The sequence below is a fragment of the Juglans microcarpa x Juglans regia genome, chromosome 2S, assembly GCF_004785595.1.
Source record: "Juglans microcarpa x Juglans regia isolate MS1-56 chromosome 2S, Jm3101_v1.0, whole genome shotgun sequence".
Classification (NCBI taxonomy): Eukaryota; Viridiplantae; Streptophyta; class Magnoliopsida; order Fagales; family Juglandaceae; genus Juglans; species Juglans microcarpa x Juglans regia.
In genome coordinates, this window is record NC_054597.1 from 617354 (window position 1) to 625046 (window position 7693).

General features: G+C 36.0%; 1 pseudogene; it reads left to right on the forward strand.

Moving 5' to 3' along the window:
- The first annotated feature begins 95 nt into the window (after positions 1 to 95).
- Positions 96 to 6907, forward strand: LOC121251923 (annotated as a pseudogene).
- The last annotated feature ends 786 nt before the right edge of the window (positions 6908 to 7693 follow it).

Consider the following 7693-nt stretch of genomic DNA (forward strand, 5'->3'; position numbering starts at 1 on the left):
ACACGTTATAATGGCGCGTGAGTTGGTAATATTTTTTTAAGGAAAATAATGCGACGAGGTGGGGGCTGGTGTGTATATAATTCATGTCCGTATTATGAGAGAGGGCCTTTCCTCTTTTTTTCCTTCTTTTGCTTTCTCTTCCCTCCCATTCTCTCTCTCTCCCTCTCTCTCTCTCTCTGTTGATCTCTGACCTAATTGTCTCTTTGATCAAATATCAGAAACAAACCACACACCAACGAATTCACTGGCCTCTGGCTCTATCTAAAAATCCTCGAGAGATCCATCCATCTAGGTTTAGTGGGTCTTCCTCTTCATCATCCAGCTTGCACCACACACCACCTGGCTATCCTCCATCCATCTAATTTTTGTGCCTCACACACTGATTGAGTGCTTCTTCCTAGGACTCTTTAATTAACACAAAGCACACACGCACGCACGTACATATACACAGAAGTTTTTGCCGGCTCTGGAGCTAGCTAGGCCGGGCAAAAGATCGAGGAAGTATATAGAGAGGAGAGAAGAGGGTTCTAGCTAGCCTAGCTGTATAAAGAGAGAGCTCTCGATCGAGAGTAGTGAGAGTTTTTTTATTTTATTTCGAGATCAAGTGACGCGGGCTGATCGATAAAGATGACTCCGGCTAATTTGGCAGGACAGTTCGGTGATACAACTTACACCAAGGTGTTTGTTGGAGGGTTGGCTTGGGAGACCCAGAAGGAAACCATGAAGAAGTACTTTGAACAGTTTGGTGAGATCTTGGAGGCTGTTGTTATTACTGACAAGGCCACTGGGAGATCTAAAGGCTATGGATTTGTATGATATTATTGCTTCCTTTTTATCTTTAACTTGTGATTCTTTTTTTCACTTTCTATTCACATTCTCTTGCTATATATATAAATTGTAGGAACTTATAATAATCTCATTCTTCCTTGCTGTATTGTATCAGTACTAGATCTTAAAACAAATGAAAGATCTAGTTATGGGTTTCTCAACGAAATGGAAATACTAAAGAAACGACAAACTAGATATTGCCAATTGGTAATTAAATGTTTTTCGATAGTCTTCATGTGATGGAGATCAATTCTTGCAATTTCTGTTTTAGGTTACTTTTCGTGAACCCGAAGCCGCCATGAGAGCTTGTGTTGATGCTGCTCCTGTGATAGATGGTCGGAGGGCTAATTGCAATCTCGCTTCTTTGGGTGTTCAGAGATCCAAACCTTCCACACCAAAGAATGGTATACCGCTCTTTTTGTTTTCCTTAATTTATTCTTCTCTCTCTCTGAGAAACTATTCCTCACTATTGGGGTTTTATCATATATAATATTGATTTGATATATCAGATCTGGAAAAAGCTTCACGAAATCTTCCTTAAGCTTTTTACTTGTTGATATGTTGAGATGAATTGATATCTGTAATATTTTCCACAATTATTCGTCTACGCTGCGACCACGCTTTGTTGTTATGGATATTCCTTACTAATTATCTGGACTGAATTAAAAGCGATCTCATGTGTAGTGATCTGTCATCCGAAAATATTCTGTTTTGAGAACGCATGCCTATAAATTAATATCAAATGCAGTATGAATATTCTTCCAAACAGAAAGGTGATATTCTGCGTTTCCATGCAAGAGTTCCACCATACATTTCACCCAAATACATTGCAGAAATTGTCTTTCACACGAACATATATACGCAAAACCCAGTCTCTTCATCAAAATGATATTTTCCTGAAGCTATCTCTCATATATATGGTGTATTCCAATGCACATTCATTGTAATATATATACGCGCGTTCTCCATGATCATGCATATTCTTTTTATTTTCTTGATCTTCTTCTTTCGAAATACATACAGGTTTCTTCTTTCAAAGGAACATTCATTTTTATCACTGATGATTTTAGCATAAAAGAAAAGATGATATAAAAATTTGTTATAATGAATTGAGCAGGAGGAGCAGGCAGGAACTTTAGGGTAATGGGCTCTTTTCAGACAGGGTTTGGAGGGGAGTGGGAACAGCTTTTCCTTCAGCAGCAACCTTCCCTCATTATGCCATCCAACAAGGAATACCTTACAATCTTTATGGGTATGAATATGCTTTTTATTTTACACCTCTTTCTTCTCTTCTGCGTACGTATACATAGGAAGCAGCACGTGCATTGCCAACTTATGCACGCCAACCCTAAGTCATTAAACTTGGCTTACTATATATCAAGCATGCTCATCCATCATGCTAGCCACTCTTTCATGAATCTCTCTCTCTCTCTCTCTCTCTACACACACACACATTTATGTTCGCATGTTCATTCCAATTTTCCATTATCATGGTCCCTCCCTCCCTCTCTCTTTCTCTCTCTTCTTGAACCCACTTGTAAAGACTAAAGCGTGTTGTAACTACGATAGCATTCATGCATGCACATAGGCGACATCCAATATTTGCACTGTCATGACAGCACGCACCATCACATGTCATGTATCATGTACCTTGCAAGAAACACGTCGAGAACACATGCATGTGCCTCGACTGTTCATGGATGCAAGCCCATAAAAAATTTTAAAAAATAAAAATAAAACAAAAACAAAGCATGATGCATATATATATGCATGTGCCTCGACTGTTCATTCTATGAATGCATGCAATGCATAACCCTAACCCATTTAAAAAAAAAAAAAAAAAAAAACCCTCCCCCGACATGCATACGATGATGGGTATGGCTCTCTCATCAGCTCATGTTTTAATTATGTGCTTCGAAAATTTGAACTGCTTCGTTTGGAAGCTGTTTGAGTTACTTATACATTACAAAGGCGTCTTCAGATTCTAACCTCTGCCTTTGGTTATTTATTTGATCGCTATTTCAGGTACTCTCCATACTCTCCAGATTACAGTTACCCCACGGTTTGTACAAACTTCACCCTTTTCTTCTATTTCTTTACCCGCACAGCACTATTTAGTTAATTCTTAGGATGCGTCTGGAAGCAGCATTCTGCTTTTAGGAGACATATACAAACACAGTACTTTTCTTTATCAAAAGAAAATATGGCATTCTAATACCTAAAATAACCCTTCGGATCCTATTGGTGATATATAAGAAGGAAGTATCATGATGAGACACATGACCTGCTTTGATGAACAGAAAAAAGGAGGACCATTCCCCCTGTAAAAGCTATAACGACTCTTGGACAGATTAAAGCATCATGATTAATGTTCTGATTTTCTAATTAGAAGCCGTCTTCCCTTAAAATTATAAGAATGGAAATTGATCTCGTGGTTCAAGAGATCACTATACTCTTTGACCAAAATGGTCAGACCGTTTTCGACCATCTTTCTTTGATCTATTTTTTTTTTTTTTTTTAAATTGCCGGCCGATTCATTTATAGTAATATAAATAGTTAGTAGCTATATAGGTCTTTAATTTCAACAGTATATTCACTAGAACTAGTACTTTTTTATTTAATCTTTCAAAATTACTGAAAATCATTAACAGCGCATTCATTTTATCTGCCAACCACTATAATTTCCACCCATAGATTTGAATTTTATTTAAGACCAACACCACAGCATGAGCAACCCAGATCGATGTCCGGCCGGTAGCCAAACTGATCAGCAAGGGTCCACTTAGCATTTCTTTTTAAATCTCTCTCTCTCTTTTTTTTTTTTTTTAAAAAAAATATCAATAATGTATTAAAAATATTTATTAATCTCCTATATATTTCCCATTTTTGACATGATAATTTGAAGTATAAAAGAAAATATGAAAATGTGAGAAAATGAGTCACTAAACAAGCATAAACGCGGCAGTACTATATGATTTATATAGTGCTAATTATTGGATCTTTAATTATATGTTATAATAGTTAGCGGATTATAAATCAATGTGGTGACTCATGAATAAACTATAGATACAAGTAACAAAGAATGAAGGAGAGATTAAAGATAAACACACCCCACTTTTCATAATATATTATATAATTATATTTTAAAATAAAGGATAGTTTAATAAAATATTTTATAAAAATAATATTATTTTATAAAAATATTCTATTTTTAAATATGTATTGTGAAATATTTTATGAAATGAGTTGCGTGTATATTATCACTTTTATTATTTACTTGTGGTCCAGTCTGCCAATACGTAGCACTTTCTCGATCTTCCAAAAATCCACTGAGCACTAGTGAACTCCATGATTGTTTTCCTCGATGCTACGTACGTTGACTGGGAAGCGAACAAATTAAACTTTGGATTTTCTTCTAATTCCTACGTACGACGTAGCTGCCAACCGGACATAATTATCACCAAGATGGTACAACGTAAAAAAAATATAAAATCACATGTGAAACTTGGTTAATTATAATCTTAATTAGTATATTTTTCAACGTGACTCATCATGATCATAATTAATTTGGACCCATAATTTATGGCGCCATGAAATAAATGACCAATAACGGCGGATCACATTTCATGACAACACTAATTAATATGTCAAAAGCGGAAAATGGAATATTGCTATATATATATGCTTAATTATATGTGAGAAAAACTAAGTAGCTGGCTTTAATTTTTGTTATCATGGGACAGAGCTACTATAGCGTGTATGGAGGTACAACAGCCCAATTTCCCATGTACGGAACGGGGCCTGGAGGAATGATCACCGGCGCAGCCGCATCGGGGGGCTTCTACCCTTATCTCCAGTTCGGAGAAGGAAGTGGTGGAGGTGCCAATGGCTACGCTTCTGGACAGGGTTATGGTGTCAATTACCCACACCACTTGTTTCAGTACTCGGCCATCAACTCAAGTGGGGGTTACCCACAGCATTATGGTGCACCCATGTCTCTTGCACCTACGCCAGCCTCGCAATCAGGTTTTCACTCCATAAACATGATCATGCTTTTGGTTTGGCAATTAGTATTTTTCAAATTGGATATGCAGTCGATCTCCATTGTGAAAATAAGCACTAGATAAAAAATTAAGCATTTTGCATGCATCTCAGTCAGTATTCCAAAACTTGAAAATTTTTTGTAGATTCTAAAGCGTTAATGTAGAAATTATTTCTTGTAACGGCCAACTAAATTAACCAAAGAGATCACAAGGATAATGTACATAGAAATTCTTTTAGGTACCGATAAACCAAATGGGAGAAAAATTTCACTGCCCTAGCTAGCAGTTAGCATCAATTATAAACGGGAAATGATTTGTATAAATTTAGAATTTCGTGCAAGTTTTTGTAAAAAAATGACTGCCTTAAAAATGTGTAAAAAAAATATTTTTTTTAGTGGGATCCACTCACAAAGGACATATGGGAAGTTTGTTTATTCGAGACTTGTGGTACCTAACTAGCGGACTAGATCTCCTAGACAATTCCCGGATCCTTTTTCTTTTTTATTTTTATTTTTTATAAGTAGTTGTTAAAAGTTGTTTCAAATATTGTTAATTTTGTGCGTCTTTTTAATTCAAAAGAGTTTTTTTTTTTTCGATAGAAAATTCAAAAGAGTTACTAACATCTTTGACAGTGTGTTTTGCTGTGCCTCAGGCGTGACCATGGCACTTCCTGCACCAATACCTCATCGCTAGAGATTCATCATCTCAGTACTGCATGCATCGGCTACATGTATCAAAATTCCCAGTTGCTCCTTGAAGTCTGAACTCAACCTTCGGCCTAACCATGGTTCTCTCTGTCACTCTGTCAGTGTCTAACATGCACAAGCCCATTCTTGTCATTTGGGCTTTTGCACACATCTATGGCCCCAATAGGGGCTATAAAAATCACCTCCAGAATTGGAGAGTGTCATGCATTTTTCCCCCTTCTGCATCTTTTTTGAAAAAAGGGTTCCTTGAAGAGAACCAAAAGCATTGGTGTAATTACCACCAACTCAAGCTATTTGGAATTAGCTGAGTTGGGATATAGTTTTTGAATCCTTGGCCCTGGAAGGGCTGAGTAGAAAGAAAACTACTTTAACTTTAGCCCAGGAAAGGCTAAACAAAAATCACAGTATGGTTCGCAAAAACTGTAAATTTGAACAACTTATACTGCGAACCTTTCACTCTGAAAATTTTAAGTTTTGGAATGGCTAATCCCTCCAACTTCAGCTAATCGCCTCTGATGATCAAAGAGGCAGTTTTAGCAAAATCAGGGGCGCATGGAATGGCGCCCCGGCTTTTTTGTCTGTTAACATAGCTAGTGATCTCTTAAGAATTTAGTGCTAGGACCAGTGATCATGTCTTTAAAATTACTGCTTTTATCAACTTCACTTCAACTTTTAAGTATTGCGTCTAATCAACTATCTTCCCTTTGGGTAAGGGGAGGCAATCATTAACTCTAGTTTTTTCTTTTTCTTTTTTGTTGGTACTCGGTAAATTCATTGTGGCTAAACAAGGGAGTTTTAGCCCCATTTTAACTAAAAAAAAAAAAAAAAGGAACATTAGGAGGGATAGTGTTTGTTTTTATGCATTTAGGTTTTAATGTCATCCTTTTGAGAACTCCATCTATGGATGTGGAGCTAGCTCAAAGCATCTGCATGGAACCCTGGGAGATATTTTGGTTCCCTTGGGTTCTTCTCCTCTGACCCACCAACCATGGTTAGGACTTAGGTCGACCTCCTCAATCTCTCCCATCTTTCATCATCACCATCACCACCAGAGCATCACCATCCTCTCTCTCTCTCTCTCTCTCTCTCTCTCTCACTTGGAACGGAACTTGCTACTCTTTAATTATATGTATAAGCCTATGGATTGGATTGTAACTAGGGATGCTACTTAGGACGACTAAGGTTCATTCTCCATCCATTGCTGGTTGAGAGTGGATATGATACTTAATTCTACTATGCTTTTAATTTGAGACTGTAATGCTTACTTTTGCCAGGTGCTTATTCCGTCCATGATATTAAAAAAAAAAAAAAAATTAATGTTCCTGAAAATGATCAAAATCTTGTCGTGGTTTTCAACTGAGAAAAAGTTTTGTCTAGTCAAGTTGTTATGAAAATATGTATGAGAAATTCTTCAAGTTCTATATACATATATATATATTTTGAAAACCATTCAAGTTCTATATATTGATGCTTGCAAAACCCAATTTATTAGTGCCCGATTTCTTGTCTTTTACTCTCCCCCAAAAAAATAAATACCATACAGGTCTGCAGAAGACAATATATATTATTAAGATCTTTTAGACCAATGGTAAAGAGTCGAGCTACTCTGCCGCCTACTCTAATTGACCGATAGTTGCTTTTTGCAATTTTTTTTTTCATTTTTTTATTTACATTTTTAATATATTTAAATATTTTTTAAAAATAAAAAATACACCAATATACTTAAAATCATTTCCTTAATCATTAAGTAAAAAAAAAAATTATGTTTTTTTCTCGAGCGGTCAAGTAGAGCGATCAAGTAAAGTAGACAAACTAGCTTTTTCCAATGGTAAAAGGCCTGAGCTCCAAATGGGATAACCAGTTTCGAACTCCACCCCCACCTCTGTATATAATATCTAAAAATATATTTGTAATTATGAATTGTGCAACCGCTGCGTAATTGTTTTGAAAAAAATAAATAAAACATGAGACTCACATGAAAAGAATTAATTTTTTAATAGTAAACTCCACTCTTTTTTAAAGTGATTACGCGATATTTACACACTTCACGGTTGTATGTAGAATTAATCATTCCATTTTTGACAAGCTATTAAATAGAAACATTCTCTCTCAGCA